We start from the raw sequence: 20,527 nt of genomic DNA, 5'->3' as shown, positions 1-20,527 counted from the left end.
CACAATCGTGTTTGCCAATGGTTCCAGCGAAATCAACGGCAAGGTGGATTTTGCTTCAATTCTGACTTCCAGCCTCGTGCAAATGCGTATAATTAGTCGACCCTAATTCACAATTAGAAATCCAGCTGCAAGAAAGACTAGGAAACATGGTTCTAGATTTCCAACCTCTGAGTTAGAAAAAGACACACGAGAAGGAATTGGGAATGAGCCTATTCAGGACATCCATACATCTCCAGGAAACCACTCTTTGCCAAGAAGACCAAAGGAAGTAGAAAATCCAAGGTAAGACTGTCCAGAGAATCAAACTTCATCCTGTACATCCAGCGTGTATGGGAAGGCAACATTGTGTAGTGGGAAGAAATTAGGTTTTGAAATCAGATAAACCTAGATTCAGTTCTCACTTGCTGATGACTTTGAGCAGTCTCTTAATACCTATGAGAAATGGCCTCTTTATATATAAAAAGGAGTATTAGCACCTTACTTGGAAGCATGTTGTAAGCATTAAATAAGATAATACTATTGAAATATAGGGCATATTGTAGGCATTCAATTTGATCAACCATACAGCTTGTATGTAAAATTGTTAACAAACATATTTTGGAGTGCTGATTCCAAATTACCCATCTTCTCCCAGACTTAGATTAATTCAAGGATTCACCACAGAAGATCCCAATTTCTATGTAGCTAAAATGAGCCGGATTTTTTTTTTTAAGATCCTGAGCCATCCTTTACCGGGACAGGCTAATTCTATTATTGAGTGGCTTAGAAGGAGCTAAGAAAACATTCCTTTCGTAGAAGTTGAAAAGGTCAGAACTTACTGGTAGTTACTTTTAGTTTTTGCAACACAGAATCAAAAAAAATTTTTTTAATGTTTATTTATATTTTCAGAGAGAGAGAGACAGAGTGCAAACAGGGGAGGGCAGAGAGAGAGGGAGACACAGAATCTGAAGCAGGCTTCAGGCTCGTAGCTGTCAGTACAGAGCCCAGCGTGGGGCTCAAACTCACAAACCATGAGATCATGAACTGAGCTGAAGTCGGATGCTCAACCGACTGAGCCACCCAGGCGCCCCTCAAACAAAAATTTTAAATGCCTTATAAAACCTCCAAGGGGAATTAAATAAACTTTTGATTATTGAGGTGATTCTCTGGGTCGGCAATGTAATACCCATCTATCATGGACCAGTTTGTACCACATTTCCCACAAGATTCATGTGATGCATGACATTTGGCTCAGCAATTTCAAAATTAGGTGTATTTCAATGTACTTATAAAACAGGCTATCAAACAATTAAGCTTTTGTGCTTTTTGGGCTCATGGATGGGATGAGGGAACTTATATGGCAGATGGTTTGTCAGAGCCCAAACATGCGCCAGGTGTGAGGGCAGGAGTACTCCCTCCTGGGGCCTCTGTTTGCCTACATCGATTAACATCGGGGCTGAGAAGGCTCTGGAAGAAGAGCTAGAAGATAGAGACTAGATCCTGGGATGTGACCAGCTGGAGTCCATAAGACTCTGAAGGTGGTAGGTGAACATAAGCTGTTCTCGTAGAGTCAAGACTGTTGCTTGAGCCCATAAGGACACTTGGCCACCCTTGAGAAGCATGTGTACCCCGAGGAAAGAATGGCGGAGGGTGTGGAGAACTGCCACCTGAGGGCCCCTCCCCCTCCTTATCTCCCTGGCTAGTGGTTTGATGAGTAGTGGCCTGAGCCCTAGTGGCAGATCCAGTAGAATGACCAGAATGACCCTGGAAAGGGCAGAAGCAGATGGCCAGGAGGAGCTCTCAGACATTCTGGAGTAGGGCCCCATCATTGGGACATAGGGTGGCCTTAGCCAAGGGATGAGAACTTGGCTACAAGTGGCTAGGTAGTGCCCAGGGAAGCAACCACTCCAAGCCTAGGGATGGACGAGGTGTACTTGGTGGGTGGGTGCATGAAGCAGAGAACCCAAGACACGAGAGCTGGAGGGGACCTCAAAACTGGGTGGTAGTAATGGAAAAGGGTTCTGCTACTGAAATCCTTAGGTTGCATAGGTTGAGCTTTCAAGTTAGGGACACAGTCTATGTGTCCTATGGTGTCACATGGATGCAGGATGGTAAACATTGGGACATTCAAATTACAAATGAATAATAAAAAATTGGGGATGGGGGGCGCCTGGGTGGCTCAGTTGGTTGAGCATCCAACTCCGGCTCAGGTCATGATCTCAGGTTTGTGAGTTCGAGCCCCACGTTGGGCTGTCTCCTGTCAGCGCAGGACCTGCTGCGGATCCTCCGTCCCCCTCTCTCTGCCCCTCCCTTGCTTGCTCTCTCTCTCTCTCTCTCTCTTTCAAAAACTGAATTAACATTTTAAAAAAAGTTTTCTTCATCGTAGTGTGACCATTATGATGTAAAAGTGTATTTCTTCTTCATTTCTTCAAGACTGTCGAGATTTCCCCTCCTGTCTCCTTTTTCCTCACCATCAGATCTGTAAGGAACACCGCTGCTTCTCCATGTGTCTGATTCTCCTCCAGAAACAAGGCTTCTCTCATGAGTGTTCCTTCACTCACATTGAAGACCCTACAGGGAATCAATACCACATACATGTGCCTTCTAGAGAATTCTTTTGAAGGATGAGCTGCTTCCAGCAAGGGATAGGTGGGGAAAATGTCAACAAAAGCACTGATGATGAAAATTTAATGTATATACTTGTATAACTAACACCAAAGCAAAGTTGGGAATGTGATCAAATAATAGAATGTAAACATGTGTTCTGGCCAAGCAGGAAGAGTGTAACTAAAAAACGGTGGAAGAAGGGAGGAAGAAGGGACCACCATCTCATTCATTGTTCATTCTCTCGTATTATTCATTATATCAATGATATTGACAGATACTGGGTATGAGTCGTATCACACCACTTAAAATGGACAAAACAATAAAAAGTGAAGAAAAAGAGAAATCAAAGGTATTAAAAAAGACATAAGTCTAGAAGTATCCAAATGTTCCTGCATGAAAACAGCATGGCCAAATATCTTGATCCAGTAATATGGCTGCTACAGATGGAATGTTTGTGTCTGTCCAGAATTTGTATGTTGAAGACTCTTTCCTCGGTACTGGGAAATGGGGCCTTGGGAAGTGATTAGGTCATGGGGTAGAGCCCTCATGAATGAGATTCATGCCCTTAGAAGAGAGGCTCTGGAAATCTCCCTCCTCCCCTCCATTATGTGAGGACACGGCAAAAAACAGCCATTCCATGCCTTTATCTCAGACTTCCCACCTCCGGAACTGTGAGAAATAAATTTCTGTTGTTTATAAGCCACCCAGTCTATGGTATTCTTGGTTTAGCAGCCTGAATGGACTAAAACAATGGCTCTGGAAATTGCTCAGTTCAGTGATTTGAAGGAGAGGATAAGGAAATGTTCACACACCAGACTCTGGGGAGGGGAAAGTGTGTGTCTAGAAAGAAAACAGTGCTTTGTCTCACTGCTTCGACTTGTTTCTAGTTATGGGATTTCATCTGTTTTGAATTTTATAAACATTTCAATAATGTATGAGATTTTTGGGATGATGAAAAGAGAAAATGGGTTTAAAAGGGTGAAGAAACAGTAATCTAAGCAAGTTTCCATATTTGGAGGATAAGTGCAAGCACCTGAAATCGAGTCTCTTCATACAGACTTAAATTCAACAGGAGCACAAGAGTACCACCCGTAGCCCATGACGTCAGCATGAGAAGAGACAGAATACCCCAAACTTCAAATTACCAACAAGGAGAGAAATGAAGGCTGTATCCCAAGAGAGCTCCTATCACTTGTCACTATAACCTGGGTAAGAGCATGGGAGAGAGACTTAAAATCTCCAGGAAAAAGAGTAAAGAGACAGGGAGCACTTAGCTGTAGTGTAGACAAAAACACTCACAGAAAGAGCAAGTTTTAAAACTAAGTGAAATGTCTACCGCACAGTGAGGGAGAAGGTGCTTGAAAGTGAACAGAACCAGAAATAGCCGCTACAGGAAAGCTTTACTTTGTGGGAGAATCAGGTAAACCAAAAAAGGGCGGTGCACCTTAGAGACCTGGCAATGAACGGAAAAGAAGGAACTAAGAAGAAAACTTAGGATCTTGCAGAAATGACACATAAATAAGACCTGAGGGCTCTGCTCCCCATCACTGTCCCCCAGAGACATTTTACCCTGCGGCACGGACAGCTGACAGTGTTCTTGAATTAGGAACTCTGTTAAAAATGGCTCAGCAAAAGAAAAAAAAAATCAACCTAACTCTATAAAGAGATGCTATTAGAAGAACCCAGAGGGGTGCCTGCGTGGCTCAGTCGGTTAAGCATCCAACTTTGGCTCGGGTCATGATCTCATAGTTCATGGGTTTGAACCCCGTGTCGGGCTCTATGCTGACAGCTCAGAGCCCTGAGCCTGCTTGGGACTCTGTGTCTCCCTGTCTCTCTGCCCCTCCCCCGTTGCACTCTGTTTCTCTCTCTCTCTCAAAAAGAAATAAACATTAAAAAAATTAAAAAAAGAAAAAGACAATAGATTTGGATGTTGCATGATTTCAACATTGAACAAGGGCAGTTAAATGATCAGGAAGATGAAAATAAAATAAAGGTGTAGCCGAGGTGGAAGACAATGTGATCGAAATGGAAGATAGGCAAATAAAGTGCAACATATGGAATAGCAGTTCCTGAAGAAGGAAAACAAAGCAATGAAACATAACTATAATCCAAGAAAACTGCAGAAATAAGAAAAACTGTAAATCAATATTTTAAAAGGCTCACTACATATCTAGGGAAATTTTCCAGAAAGAACTTGAGGCATTTTTGGGTAAACCATGAGATTTAAAAACAATTTTTTTTATTGCCTTTATTTATTTTTGAAAGGCAGAGAGAGACAAAGCATGAGTGGGGGAGTGGCAGAGAGAGAGGGAGACACAGAATCTGAAGCAGGCTTCAGGCTTTGAGCTGTCAGCACAGCTGACAGGGGCTCGATGTGGGGCTCGAAGTCACGAACTATGAGATCGTGATCTGAGCTGAAGTCAGACGCTTAACCAACTTAGCCACCCAGCTGCCCCTGAACCATGAGATTTTATAGACACACACACATACCCACAATCCTCAGCACCTGTATTGATGATATCTTACATCAAACTGGTGGCTTAAAGCAACATAAATTTATTTTTATACAGTTCTGGAGTCTGGAAGTCCAAAATCAAGGTGTCAGTATGTTCCCTTTGAAGGGTCTATGAGAGAATCCTCTAGGCTTTTCTCAGCCTCTGGTGACTCCAAGTGTTTCTTGGCTTATGGCCACATCACTCCAATCTCAGTGTCTGTCTTCATGTGGCCTTCTCCTCTTTATCCCTGTGCATTTCTTTCACTTCCTCTCTCAAATTTACATCCCATCCTTTTCTCTTTTAAGAACACTTGTCAAAAAAAAAAAAAAAACAAAACAAAAAAAAAACACTTGTCATTGGGGCACCTGGGTGGCTCAATCGGTTAAGTGCCCGACTTCGGCTGAGGTCCATGATCTCACAGTTTGTGAGTTTGAGCCCCGCATCAAAGTCTCTGCTGTCAGCACGGAGCCCGCTTCTGATCCTCTGTCCCCCTCCCTCTGCACCTCCCCTGCTCGTGCTCTCTCTCTCAAGAATAAATAAACATTAAAAAAAAAAAAAAGGACACTTTTCATTAAATTTAGAGGCCACCTGGGTAATCCAAGATGACCTAATGTCAAAATTCTTGATTACATTTGAAAAGTCCCTTTTTTCAAATAAGGCAACATTCACAGGGTCCAGGGATTTGGCTGAGGACATACCTGTTTTGAGTCACTATTTAGTCCACTACAGGGCCTCCCAGCTAACAGGTCAAATTACTTATAAGGGTAAGAATATTAAACTGACATCAGACTTCTCATGAGCAACTTATAAAGCCAGTCAATAAAGGGCAGCCTTTTAACAGGCTCAAGAACAAAGACTGTGAGCCAAGGATTTTCTATCCAGCCAAGCTTACCTTCAAATATTAAGGTTAAAGGAAATGGTTTCAATATGCAGTAACTCAGGGAATACTGTATACGTGTGCCAGAGAGGACTCTTTTAGAGGATGAATTTTTTTTTTAAATTTTTTTTTCTTAACGTTTATTTATTTTTGAGACAGAGAGAGACAGAGCATGAATGGGGGAGGGTCAGAGAGAGAGGGAGACACAGAATCGGAAGCAGGCTCCAGGCTCTGAGCTGTCAGCACAGAGCCCGACGCGGGGCTCGAACTCACGGACCGTGAGATCATGACCTGAGCCGAAGTCAGACGCTTAACTGACCAAGCCACCCAGGCGCCCCGAGGATGAATTTTATCTAACCAAGAGATAATTGGTAAACTTTAGCAAAAGCACTAGTAGTGAAAATGTATTTTATGATGTAATCTTATTATATTATTTTATTTTATTAGCATTAATTAATTATTATGTTATTTATGTTGTAATATATTTAATTGCATAGCTAAGACTAAAACGAGGGTGAGAATATGGATTGAAGAGTAGTATCTCTATATTTTATGCTCTGGAAAAGTAAAACTAATACAACCAAAAAAAAAAAAAAAGAGAGAGAGAGAGAGAGAGAAAGAGAGAGAGGGAGGGAGGGAAAGAAACAGCAAGGTAGGACAGTAAAATTGACAGTTGTATAGATAAGTGAAGAAGGATACAAATGAACATACCAGACGGCAAAGCCTTAGTAAGAAAAAAAGGGAGATTAAGGGCACTGTCAGTGGAACAAATACAAAGACAACCCCTGGAACAGACATACAAACATTCTGAAATGTCAAAAGCAATGAACAAAGAAATTGCAAAGAAAATATGCCCAATGAAGAAGGGAAGACAGTAAATATAACACAAGCATGATTAAAACATAATGTGATCACCTTGAGACTAAACATGTAAGACAAACCAGTTAATGGAATGGACTTTTCTGGTGTCTTCTCTTTTCTTGCTATAGGGACAAATGAACCAATTCTCAAATTAGCTCACAAGGCAAAAGCAGATCCCGTATTATATTTAATAGACGCACCTCAAACACAGTGATTCAAAAGACCCAAGATAAAGAAATGGCCAAAAACACACCATAAAAATAAAAACAGTAGAAAGGGTAGTGACTCATATCGGTTAAAGTAAATTCAGGCCAAAAACCTTTAAATGAGACAAAAAATACACTTAAGGCTGAAAACCACAATTTGCAATGAAGAGAAATGATGAACATCTATGCACCAAATAATACAGCCACCACTAACATAAAGCAGAAATTACATGAGACGAGAATAGAAGAAGAGAGAAAATAGAGACTTCAGCACCACAAACGCAGCATGACAGGTCTAACACAAAGGAAATAAAGATATACATGTTTTAAACAACTTAATAAGGTAGAACTTGTGCACATATGTTTAATACTATGCCCTAATAATAGAGATTATATCTTCTTTTCAAATGTAATGAACATGGATCATTTTGAAAACTTGATCATATATTCATCTTTATGGTCACACTAAATGAACCCGGGTTAAGTTTGGTAGACCTCTGCTTTTATTGCATGTGATGCATGTGCAGTGAAAACCCTTCTCACTTTAACACGTATCCCTGACCTTTTCCAGACACAGCATAACTAATATCTCCTTTTGAAGGTCAGCACGTGGGCAGCTTAACATACACCAGGCTTTCAGACACCTGTGTCTCAGGATCGGTGACTCCTTTAAGTCTCCAGATCTCCTGAAGGGGGGTCTGTTGCTCGTGCTCAGGCGGATCACTCGGTGTGCCCGTCAGCTGTGCCCTGCGGTCTGTGCTGTGGCCTGTGAGATGGATGGCAGCATCACATTGCCACTCAGCAAGGTCAGTGGCAAACATGGGAAACTACAGGGTGGTCGTACGTGAAATACGTGCAGAAAACAAAAGCTGAGCGTGGCTTCCGTAGCACAAATACAAAATGCCCCGAATGCTCTTCCTGCAGTGGTTTTGTCGTTCGCTGTATGGTCTGAATCCACAACTATTCATTCTGATATTTAGTAATTCCTTTTTGTTTGTTTGTTTGATAAATAAACAATGTGGGGAACAATATACTTTTTTAAAAAGTACGTGCTTAGTGAAAAAAATTATTACTATCTTTTTGATTCTTGGGGAAGTTATAATGAACATGTAATTTACACTAAATTTTTGTGACATTCACCATCCAGCCAGGGACTGGCCACAAGAAAACCTGTGGACAAAACCTACTAAAGGACTGTCAGCATCTATTTCAGAAGTTAGTCGTTATTTTAAGAAGATTGTAGGGGTGCCTGGGTGGCTCAGTCGTTTAAGCGTCCAACATCATCAGCTCAGGTGATGATCTCGCGGTTTGTGAGTTTGAGCCCCGCGTCAAGCTCTGTGCTGACAGCTTGGGAGCCTGGATCCTGCTTCAGATTCTGTATCCCGCCCTCTCTCTCTGCCCCTTCTCTGCTTGTACTCTCTCTTTCCCTCTCTGAAAAGTAAATAAAGATTAGAAAAGATTTTTTAAAAAGATCATACTTGAAGTTGGCTATTTAACATAAGTGGATACCAAAAATGTATTTATGTATCACCGTGAAGTAGTGCTGACTTTGTATTTAGATCAAATGTCTTTTTTCTTTTTTCTCTTTAAAAAATTTTTAACGTTTATTCACTTTTGAGAGACAGAGAGAGACGGAGTGCGAGCAGGGGAGGAGCAGAGACAGAGGGAGGCACAGAATCCGAAGCAGCTCCAGGCTCTGAGCTGTCGGCACAGAGCCCGACGCGGGGCTTGAACTCACTGACGGGGCCACGAGATCATGACCTGAGCTGAAGTTGGAGGCTTCCGGGACTGAACCACCCAGGTGCCCCCAAATGTCTGTTTTTCTACATGAACTTTTGTATTTTCAGTAATGGTGCCCCCATTATTCGGTTCCAGCAGGACTGCTCAGCCTGTGCCTTGATAGTGGCCAGGAAAGTCCAGGACCTCCAGATGCAGCATGCAGAGACAGTGGGTGATGCAAAATGAGGCCCTTTCTCAGAAGATAATTCAACCCGAAAAAGTAAGGGATATCTTGCAGTGAATGTGGAAGATTTCCTGGCCAGAAATGAGAGGAAAGGGTTTCTAGCTGTTCCAGTAGAGATGTTACTCTTTCCTGTCCAGCAACCAAGGGCCGCTATGGCAGAGGCGTGTGGTCCTGTTTGCTTTTCTTATGTCGGTCTGCGGGGCTGCGGGCACCAGCGAGAGGCTGTATTCTCACCCTGGGGCTGGCTGTCAGTGAGAGAGGCACTGAGCCCCTGCGATGTGACTCCTTCTTCCAGACACTGAATCTTGGCCTGGTTTGGCTTTGCCCTCCCATGTACGTTCATGTCACGTATTTCCAGATTTTTTTCAGAGGCAGCAAGGCAAAGCTCTTCCTGCTAAAACATGAAGGGAGGGGCTTTGCTGTATGAGAGCTAGTAACCATGAGGAAAAGGTTTTTGCTTTATAATTTTACTCAAAAAGAAACAAAAGACACCCCAAACAAACACAACCATACATGTTGCACACAAAACTGCAAAAAAATACTTTTTATAGGATTAAGTCCTAATTCCTGTATCAGATGTGAGTTGGTGCTTCAACAACAGCTAATTCAAGGGAGGTTCAAGGCCGTACAAAAGGGAGCCTTCGTATTTTAGCACAGCCGCGAAAATACACATTTGCCTTTGAGCCCTCAGGAAACAAAGTCCGATCTGAAAGAAATTAGTCTCATGGTATTTCAGGCAGGAAGTTTAAAATAAACGTTCACTATTGTCTTCTTCTTCCTTTTCAGATTGGTTTTCCCTCCAAACTGTGCTTTGAATTCTGTTATCTCCAAGGTTGGAGCTGGAGCGGGAGTTGGGATTGCAGAAAGTGTGGAGGAAGGCACAACTTTTCAGCTGGTGGATACGGTGTCAGCTCTGTGGGCTCAATAGAATTCTCAAGGCCTTGTGAGTTTTGAAAACTGCCGTATTTCCTCTAATTTAAGACTCACTCTATTTTTCTTACATGTCAAAATAAATTAAAAAAAAAAAAAAGAAAAAAGAAATTGCCCCATCACGCAGAACGAGTTAAAAAGTTTTCAAAGCTGGGGGGAATTGTTGTGACCGTTTCATGCATCATTAAAAAAACAAAAAAACAAAAAAACAAAAAAACAAAAAAACAAAAAAAACCCCTGTTATTCAGAATTCAAAATCTGTAGAAAATTTCTAGTGACTTTCACTAGAAGCTGTTTAATGTTTATCCTTAAAAAAAAAGAAAAACAAAACTATAAGTTTAACCAAAGAGGAAATGCCAGTAAACCCCTAGGATTCTCCATGATGCCTTCAAATTATATTGTCAATCTTAAGTGTGCTAATGAGGCCAAACTCTTAAGCATGGCTGAAAAGCAGCCGGTCCCCACCAGGCTATGAAATAACTGGGGGTACAAAATGATTTGGAAGAATATTTAATCTCTGATTATGAAAGAAGCCAGAGTTAAGCTTTGGTAATTGTGAATGGTGTAGAGTCTGTGTCTAGAATCGTTTTTTTGTGCATGGACATCCATTGTTCCAGCACCACTGGTTGAGAAGACCATGTCTTTTCTCCATTGTATCACTTTGCTCCTTTGTCAAAGATCAGTTGACAATACTGATGGGAGTCTGTTTCTGGGTTCTCTGTTCTGTTTCATTGGTCTGTTTGTTCTTTTGCCAATACCACACCCTCTTCATTACCGTAGCTTTGTGGGAAGACTTGAATTAGATAGTGTCAATCTTCCAGCTTTGTTTTTCTCCTTCAATACTGTGTTGACTATTCTGGATAGTCTGTGTCGCCTCTCCACGTAAACTTTAGAATCAGGTTATTGGTATCCACAAAATAACATGCTGGGATTTTAGTGGGATTGCATTGAACTTATAGATCAAGTTAGGAAGAACTGACATCTTGAAAATACTGAGTCTTTCCATCCGTGAACATAAGACATCTCCCCATTTATTATTTATTGAATTCTTCTCTAATACTCTTATCAGAGTTTTATAGTTTTCCTCATATAGATCTTATACATATTTTGTTAGATTTTTATTTCATTTTGGAGGGTGCTAATATAAATAGTGTTATGTTTTGGTTTTGTTTTTTTATTTGAGAGAGAGAGGATTTCCAGCAGGCTCCACACTCAGTGTGGAACCTGGTACAGAACTTGACCCCATGACCCTGAGATCATGACCTGAGCCGAAATCAAGAGCCAGATGCTCAATCAACTGTGCCACCCAGGAGCCCCAGTGTTATGTTTTTACTTTCAAATTCCCCTGTTCATTGCTGGTATATAGGAAAACGATAGCAGCATATAATTGCACAGATGTGTGAATGCTAAAGTAATTTAAGAGTATATACAGTTAATTTAGCTCCCCAAGCTCTCCCTGTCTTTTTCCCTCCTCTCTTTCTTTCTAACTTCTTTATTTACTTCCTTCTTTCCTTTCTTTCTCCCACTGAAAGGCTTCTATTCAAGTGATAGAGCATCTTACAATCAGTAGCATCTCAGAATTGGGGAAATAGCATCTCGTGTTGCTTGATATGGGATGAAGGGATGGGGATGCCTTCAAACAGGTGGGATTATTGGCTCTCTTTAGAGAAGATACTGAAGAGATCAAATCACCATAAAAGAGTCAAGTGCAGATAAACATAAGCAAGGGCTGGGTTCCTTCCGCCTATTTGGAGCGGGTGGAGAAAGGGTGGCTCTTGGTTTTGTGAGCATGGCAAGTGGGTCAGATGGGCAGAAAGCAACTCTCAAAAGAAGGGAGGCAGTGAAATTTGAGCATTTAGAGATCAAGTACACAACCTTCCGTAGGGCCTTTGCATCTACTTGTTCCCTTTGACCAGGCCATTCTTCCCCTAGATAGCCTCATGGCTTTCTTCCTCATCTGCTATAAGTTTTTGCTTATACTTCAATTTCTCACTGAGGTTTTCTTTGACCACCACACTAACAATGACAAAGTCCTACTCCCTATATTCCCTAATGTCCTTCTCTGCATTTTCTCCCACAGCAGTGCAAGGAACAGAGAAAGAAACTGAAAGGACAGGGAGAAGGGGAAAGTGCGTCTCCCCTTATTTTTTAACAGGGAGAATTAAGCCTCTTATTTTTTTTTTAATTTTTTTTTTTAACGTTTATTTATTTTTGAGACAGAGAGAGACAGAGCATGAACGGGGGAGGGCCAGAGAGAGAGGGAGACACAGAATCGGAAGCAGGCTCCAGGCCCTGAGCCATCAACCCAGAGCCCGATGCGGGGCTCGAACTCACGGACCGCGAGATCGTGACCTGAGCTGAAGTCGGACGCTTAACGGACTGAGCCACCCAGGCGCCCCAAGCCTCTTATTTTTAATTTGCTTGTGCTCTTAAATGCGCCAGAATCTAGAATAATGCATAGGGTAGAAACTCACTAAATATTTGTGGGATGAATGAGGGATCCTGGTGTGACTGTCGGAATGCTTCATCTATGAGTTCAAGCCCCAATTACAAATTGTGTTCCATGTAAACATAGTTCCAAGGGATGTGAATAGGCATTTCCCCCCTTGTTCGGCATTTGTTCCGTGTCATTTTTTTGCTTTATCCTCATTTAAAAGAAATGATTGTGACATAACTTATATGCAGTAAAATTAACCTTTTAGGTGCATTCAACTCTGTGAGTTTTGACGAACGCACAGTTGTGTAGTCATTGCCCCTACTGTGATGTAAAATATTTCCTTCACTCCAAAAACTTCCCTCTTGTCGGTTTCTAGTAAACCTTTCCCCTACTCCCAGACTTTGGTGGCCATTTGGCAGCTTTCTACTCTTACAAGTTTTGCCCATTCCAGGATGTCACATGAATGGTATTATACAATATGTAGCCTTTGAGTCTGGCTTCTTTCCCTTCATACAATGTACTTGACATTCAACCATATGGCTGCATGTGTCAGTAGTTTATTCTTTTTTGCTGTGGAGCAGTATTCCCTTGTATGAATGTATCCGTTTGTTCACCCATTCATTCATTAACTGTGGAGGGGAGGAAACACACTTTTTCCTCTACCCTCTGAGGTTCAGTGGCTGGAGCCCTGCAAACTGAACTGACAAAAGACAAATTAACAGGAGAAAAAAAGGTTTATTTCATATGTGCATAAGAAGGGCTTCACAGAAATCAAAACCCCACAGGAGCCTGGGTGGCTCAGTTGGTCAAATGTCTACTTCTGCGCAGGTCATGATCTCCCGGTTCGTGGGTTCAAGCCCCGCATCAGGCTGACAGCTCAGAGTCTGGAGCCTTCTTCAGATTCTCTAGTCTCTCTCTCTCTGCCCCTCCCCCACTCGCAGTCTGTCTGTCTGTCTGTCTCTCTCTCTCTCACTCACTCACTCAAAAATAAATAAACGTTAGAAAAAAAATGAAATTAAAACCCTAAAGAGGCAGGCAGACCTTAAAGCTTATCCACCATTTTAGCAAAAGGGCAATAAATTTGCAGAGCTATAATAAGAAAAACGGAAAGGGTTTGAGCTTCTAGGGGTGGTAAATTGTGGGAAGGTAAATATATGGGGAAACTAATGGAAGATAAGGTTTATTTAGTAAAGGCTGTTTGTGTAGGTCCATCTTGGTGCCGACTTTCCATCTGCTTTGTGGCCATAAAACTCGCCCAGGAGAGGGCATTTACGGCAGCCCTCATTTCTCAGAAGTTTCCGTTCTTAATCAGATAGGGGAGGCTCTGAGAAGGCCTGTTTCTTCATCCTTTGATTCTCAATTGGCTGTAGCTCCAAATCATCTTTACCCCAAAGTGGCATATTTTGGGGTGGCATATTCTGGTCCCCTTCCGAGGACATTTGCCCTGATTCCTGTTGTGGGTGATGATGAATGAAATGCTTTGAGCATTTGTGTCCTAGTTTGCTGTGAATGTAAGTTTTTTTTTTTTTCCCACTTGGATCAATACCTCGGAGCGAGATTTCTGGCTGTATGGTAAGCGTACATACGGCCTGAACGTGAGGACAAAGAGAGGGTGGCCATCCACAAGCCAGGAAGAAAGCTTTCACCACAAACCGACCGTGCCCCCAGAACTGTGAGAAAATACATTTCTGTTGTTTAAGTCACCCGGCCTATGGAAGCTTCTTATGGTAGCCCAAGCTAAGACAGTATGTATTTGACTTTATTTTTCAAAATTGCCCATTTCCCAAAGCTGTGGCACCATTTTGCACCTTGACCAGCAGCATTACAAAAGTCTCATCTGCTCTGCGTTCTCACTAGTACTTAGTATTGCCAGTTTTTTTAAAAAGTCATTCTAATAGGGTGTATGTTTTAAATTTTCACTTCCCTATTTACTAATGATGTTGAACATCTTTTCATGTTTAACAGGGTTTTCAACCAAGTGGAACAGATTTTCTTTCTTTACTGCAGGACTGCACTCAGTCTTACTATATTTATGCACCGTGTGAACTGCCTAATGGGAAGATTGCTGGGACTATGATTTTGACTTGACTGGAACTCTTATCTCATGGTCAAGATTGCAAGGCTAGGATTCCAGTGAGAATATTTTAGCAAATGCTGGCCTGAGTATATGGTCAAGTACACACTCTTTTGTGGAGCATTTAATCTGTTTGCAACCAACTCATTCAGTCTTACTTCCCTTTGGTCCCTATTCCCAAGAGAAACATTTTTGAGGTATCAGTTATTCCACCTCCAAGCCTTTGCTCATGTCATTCTACCTGCTTGAAATGCCTTCCCCCCTTCCCTTCTTCTCCCTGAACTCACCCAGCTTTGCCCATCTGGCTCATGCCCACAGGGAGCTTTTCCTGCCCACAGTGATCTTTCTCAGACCTCCCGATGACTGGGCCACTCATGGGGACTCTTGATCACATCCTGCCTAGCTTTTTTCTATATTTTCCCCAAAGTTGCTCTGCTCTGCTTTTGTAATGGGATAGTTAGTGGAAGGCTCTGATATCCTAGACTTTTTAAAAAGTCCCCTGATGCGTTGAGTTGTGTGCATAGCTCCTGCTTATAAACCCCTGTTGAATTCAGCTAAAGTAAATTAATAGCCATTTATATCAGCTCACTTAAATGTTAACTCTCCACTTATCCAGGCACCAAGAACAAAGGTCGGAAAGAGAAGTTTGTTCACAGTTCCTGACTGAACGGGGAGAAGACATTTAATGGAAACATGAACCTCATGCCTGGGTCTCCTGGAACTTGTAGCTGAACCTAGGAGTTTGTGGCCAAGCCTGCCAACCACATCCCCCAACGATTTCTTCTCTTTTGGCACGTTGGTCATGGAGTTGGGAGAGGAGAGCACCCAGTCCGTTCTTATCTTTAAAGAGAGAAGAAACAGCGAAGTCTGTGACATTCAGGTTTCTGTGCCCTCTCTCCTCTCGTTGGTCATCTTGCCCAGCTCAGCAGACTGTGCATACCCAGCTCACTAGCCAGAGAACTGGCTAGCTCAGGCAGCTGGTGAGTCAAGAGTGTGCTCAAGTGTGGTTGTCGAGAGTGGTACAGCCGATCTCCCACATCTTAGCCTTTTCTGAGCACCTTAGCCCTGTGGTAGCATCAGACTGGGTGGCACAAATGGGCGTGCAGCTAGGAATCAGTCAGTGGGAACATGACTTGCACAGTTCTGCGGTGACCACACCCTGTAGCTTTCTGTCCTTTGTCCTTTCAATAAACATAGATGGAGTATCTATTATATATCGGGCACTAGGGATTCGGGGATACAGGTATGAATGTAACACGATCCTTGACCCAAGGAACTTCTAGTTTTCATGGGAGACAAGCATATAAATGAAACCTTCCAACAGACCCCTAGATGTAAGCCATAATTCCTAGCCTGTGCTACTGACGGTGGTAGGAGTTGGGATAGAGATCCTACTAGAAGTCACAGATTTGCATTGCTCTGACTCCCACCCACAGAAGTCTAGGCGTTTCTCGGGTCTTCCATAAGGTTATGAAGACCTCTTGGCTGCCACAGTGCAACACAGGTCTTCTTCCTCTGTCTGCCCATGCTCACTGTGGTCAGCTGTCCTGGATCTGGTGACATGTAGATATGAATGCCCGCCCAAGGCACCCTGCACTGCAGATACTGGCTGAAGGCACTATATACATGTTCCCTCCCACTTCTGTGACAGGAGACATGCCAACCACTCTGGCCAACTGCCCAAGCCCCCATGACGATTCTCTACTGAAACCTGTTTCAACAGTAACTTCAAGTGGGCCTGAGTCCTCTTCACCCCAACTTGAACTCCATTCTGTTAACAACACTCCAGAGCTGTACTTCTTAACGTATAAGTCAAACTACAGTAGTGTTTGGGCTGCCCTAGTGCCTGCAACACTCCTGAACATTGGAAACATGCATCGACTTCCTCCAGGTAGATGCAGCCCCATGCAAGTGTGCATGGCTTGGTAAGTGAAGGACAGCTTGGGTTTCAACCCCAACTCACCCCCTTGGCTGGTTGTCCTTGGCAGGACACAACTTAGCCAAGGGACGATCCTGATGACATGGCCCCTGGCTCTATTATTGCAAGACACTGGCTGTCTTCACAGTTGTTTGCTGGACATTCATGGCCATTTCCCGAGGTTTTGTCTGACTTGAACTCAAGGGTAGGTCTCTCGGGGACTGTTTCCCGAGGTTCAGTCTGACCTGAATTCAGTCTGACCTGAATTCAAGGGTAGGTCTCTCGGGGTCTTCCATCTTGACCTTCTGGTCACATGGCAATTGACCCTTCCGAGAGTGGCATATCTACTGGGTGCACCTGGCCTTTTCTGGAGACTGCTCCTGCTACCAGCTTGAGGGAGGGGATGCCACTCTGTTCTGTACTCTGCCTACCAACTGCATGTGCCTGGATTTTCATTAATTCCTCATGGCATCACTGAGACAACCTTATAGCATTTAACAAGTTTTCACTCAAGTTTCAAAGATAAAGGAAGAAACATACATATGTGGTTGATGAAATATATATGTATACACACACACACACACACACACATATATGTATATATATCCCAGGGGATATATATATATATATATATATATATATATATATATCCCCTGCCCCAGAGCTGGAAAGAGTGAGAGAGAGAGAGAGAGAGAGAGAGAATGATATACATACTGATATAGATTTCCCTGGAATGAATTTACAAATATTGTATAACTAACATCTGCGCTGGGGTTTCTTACCAGACCACTGTCCTGCTGTCTTCATGGCTTGTGGCCAGGGGCAGCTCATCCCTACTGCCAGAAATCCCTGGGGCACCTCCATCCTCAAACTCAGCCCAAACCGAGCCATGGCTTCAGAGAGGAGGAAGTTGTATCCCTTCATCTCAATCCCAGGTCCTTATTTCCTGTCCCAGAATTTATTTTTTGCCAGGATGATTAACAGTTGGAATGTTACACCCTTTAGGAGAACCACACCCCCACCTACAAGAGGACTCGTCTGGCTAACAGGTTAACCACACAAAGAAGTGACGTCAATATATTTTTTAAAGTTTGGTTTCCAAAGGCTAGGGATACAGGTTTATCTGTGGGCTTTTTGTGACAAAACACTTAACAGAGATCTCAGTGAAACGAGACTGTAAGTTGTTAATGACTATAGTCTCGACAGAACCCATGAGGACTGAGCTATAGGAGATCTTCAGACAGAGCTAATATAGCTCCTGTAGGTTCCAAATGGGAAATGATGGGCAAATTCTTAGAGCTCAAAAGAAGTGACTTTTGGTTCGATGAAATTATGTATTACTTCATATGGCGGATGGTAGACTTGGGGGGACTTTGGCAAGTGAACAATGTCGGGTAAGACAGGGCTATGTGTAAAAAATAAGCAACCTCTGAATACATACACAAACCCTTTTTTTTTTTTTTTTTTTTTTTTTTTGCTACTCTCAAGGATTCCTGAGATGCTTTGGTGGAATAGAAACTTCAAAGTGATGCCAAGCAAGGTCCTATAGTTTCTCGGGTGACCTGTTGCACAACCGTGCTAGAAAACTTCAAGTCTTATTCAGAGAACTGATAGAGAGCCTGTCTTTGGAAGCAAAGACCTGGGTCTGAATCTGGACTCAGCCACTTACTACCTCTGTGTTCTTGGTGATAAAGGTAATTCTTTTTTTTTTTCCCCTTTTCTTTAAAAAAAATTTTTTTTTAATGTTTATTTATTTTTGAGAGAGAGTGTGAGCAGGGGAGGGGCAGAGAGAGAGGGAGACACAGAATCCAAAGCAGGCTCCAGGCTCTGAGCTGTCAGCACAGAGCCTGATGAGGGGCTCCAACTCACAAACCCTGAGATCATGACCTGAGCCGAAGTTGGACGCTTAACTGACTGAGCCACCCAGGCGCCCCGTTTTTCTTCCTTTTCAATGATAAACGTAATTCTTATATCGGGACCTGCAAAATCGAGGCTTCCGCAGTGGCATGGCCCACCACACAAATCGAAACCTAAGTGTGTAGCACTTAAGGGAAATGTGTCACTGTCACAGAAACCTAGCCTATGCCAGTCACAATCACCCAACTCAGCTCTGCCTTACCTTAGCCTAGAAAATAGGAACTTTGAGCTTTATAAGGAAGTCCCCACCCTCTTGGCCATTGATTCTCTGAGTTGCCGTTTCTTATGCTCTAAAAAATCTGCTGTTGCCCCAACTCCCTCAGGAAGAATGCTTTTTTACTGCTTGAGAAGCGCTGTCCTCCCCCAATGCATGGGTCATTTCCCCGTGAATAAAGGACATCAAAGTCATTGCACGGTTTTATTTTTGTCATTTGACATTGGGAAAATCACTTAACCTCTCTGAATTTCAATTTCATCCTCTATAGCATGGGCATGAGAATTCTTTCGTCCACAAACTCTCAGGGTATTGTCAACATTCAGTGAGACACTACCTGGAGGGCCTGACGCATTGTGAATACTCAATAAATGGTTACATGGTATGAACTCATTTCTACTGTAAGTTCCTAAAGCTTGAGTTACAAATAAAATGTGACAAAATATGCATGCATTTTCACATGTGAGTGTTTTCACTTGACGCAACTGAAACAATTCTAGGGAGTTCATGACCTCGATCTCTTTATTCATTGTATATGAAGAGGCATGTGGCAGGGGTCCTTCACATAACTCCATCCCACCGCTGTCCCCATAAGTGGTTACAGATCTTAAGTGGGTGGCACTGGGGTTCACTGAGAAATACCCAGATCATTCCTTCAAACCTTGTGAAGTTACTTTTGTCAACAAATGTCAGCTTTGGGATTCTCCTTCTAAAAGCTCATTCTCGTCTTCCTGGGAATTCTTAACTAGCTCCTTTGAGATCCAGTAGAAGCAAGGAAACCACTTGCTTAGGAAGAAATAAACTATCTGAAGTGCATACACCTTTGCAAAACTCAGCCATTGTGCTCAGCTCAGCACTTTTTTTTTTTTTTTTCAGGATTTGAGGGGCCAATCTACCTAGTCAAATGCTATACAAAAGACCTTTTTTCTGGAATCAACTTCCAGCAAGGGATTAGCACCAGTTCTGAGATTCCATCTGTCTTGTTTACATTCCTTGTGCGATTTCAGAACATCGTGTTCCCTTTCTTGTAATTGCACAACAAAAGCACTGCCACAGGGCCCTGGAATGTCTTTCCGCTCCATGTCAGGATTTCCTTCTGGCTGGCATTCTTTGCAGACAGCTCTGGGACCTCCAGGTGGGCTGGTTCAGAGAAGAGAACTTGGGCTTTAGAGACAGACGGACAAACCTCCAGTTCTGCTGCTGCCATTCGTGACATATTCACTGAACCTTCCTTCTGTAAAATGGAGATAGTAACATTTTAGCCTTTGTAGGATCCTTGTGGAGATTGAATAAGACGATGTGTGTAAATCATCCAGCACAGGACCTGGCAATCTTAGGTACTGCGATAAGTGACGTCATTATTTTAATTCTGGTGCCAAGGGACCTTGCAGCATTCATTTCTTTCTTGTGCCCAGCATCAAAATGCTCTACCTTTGCCTGACTTCTCCAAAGGAACACACACACCTGTCCCACTGGAGAAGGTGTTAAGTGATGCAGATTCTTGGCTTCACTATCTTTTAAAATATTCTGTGGCTGGGCAAAAAGGCTCTCTTGGTGACCCGCTGGTCACTGTTTAAATCAGTGCTGCTTTTGTAACATCGCTGGAGACAGAGGAGGGACACCTGACTGTTGACTGGGAAGCAGACACGTGAAGGGCCTTGTAATGATGTCCACCTGAACACGATGATCCAGAACAGCTGTGGTGTCTCGGCAGCTCGCCCTTTGCAAGGTTGGAAAGGAGTGGGTGTGGCCACAGGTCCTACGCTCTCGTTGTGCACGGTTATGGGCCAGGAACGCTCACTTGGCAATGAATACATTGTCACCGAACTTGCTGTACGTGGGGGCTACTCTGTCAAGGTGAAGGCCCCAGACAGGCCCCCGAGCAGTCTGAGAAGCCTTATGTGGGTGAGTCTTGCCATGGAGCGGGGAGTGGGCTGGTGTTTGCCTGGTGTGTGCAGAGCATTTGCTCTTGGCTGGTGGTGAGCACCTCATGGCGTGATAGTGGGGGGCTGGCCGTCGTCATCACACTGCATGGTGGAGGGAGGACGC

General features: G+C 43.1%; 1 long non-coding RNA gene across 1 annotated transcript in view; it reads left to right on the top strand.

Annotated features, from left to right (window-relative positions):
- The window catches only part of LOC131506405 (uncharacterized), a 61,159-nt gene that overhangs the window by 3,652 nt on the left and 36,980 nt on the right, over positions 1-20,527 (top strand). Inside the window, exons 2-7 of the long non-coding RNA XR_009258913.1 lie at positions 714-806; positions 2,457-3,795; positions 7,627-8,826; positions 9,775-15,409; positions 16,153-16,354; positions 17,836-20,383. This is a non-coding gene — a long non-coding RNA (uncharacterized LOC131506405). The remainder of the gene's footprint in view (positions 1-713; positions 807-2,456; positions 3,796-7,626; positions 8,827-9,774; positions 15,410-16,152; positions 16,355-17,835; positions 20,384-20,527) is intronic.

The sequence above is a fragment of the Neofelis nebulosa genome, chromosome 3, assembly GCF_028018385.1.
Source record: "Neofelis nebulosa isolate mNeoNeb1 chromosome 3, mNeoNeb1.pri, whole genome shotgun sequence".
In the NCBI taxonomy this organism is placed as follows: Eukaryota; Metazoa; Chordata; class Mammalia; order Carnivora; family Felidae; genus Neofelis; species Neofelis nebulosa.
This window is presented reverse-complemented; position numbering and strand designations above follow the sequence as displayed.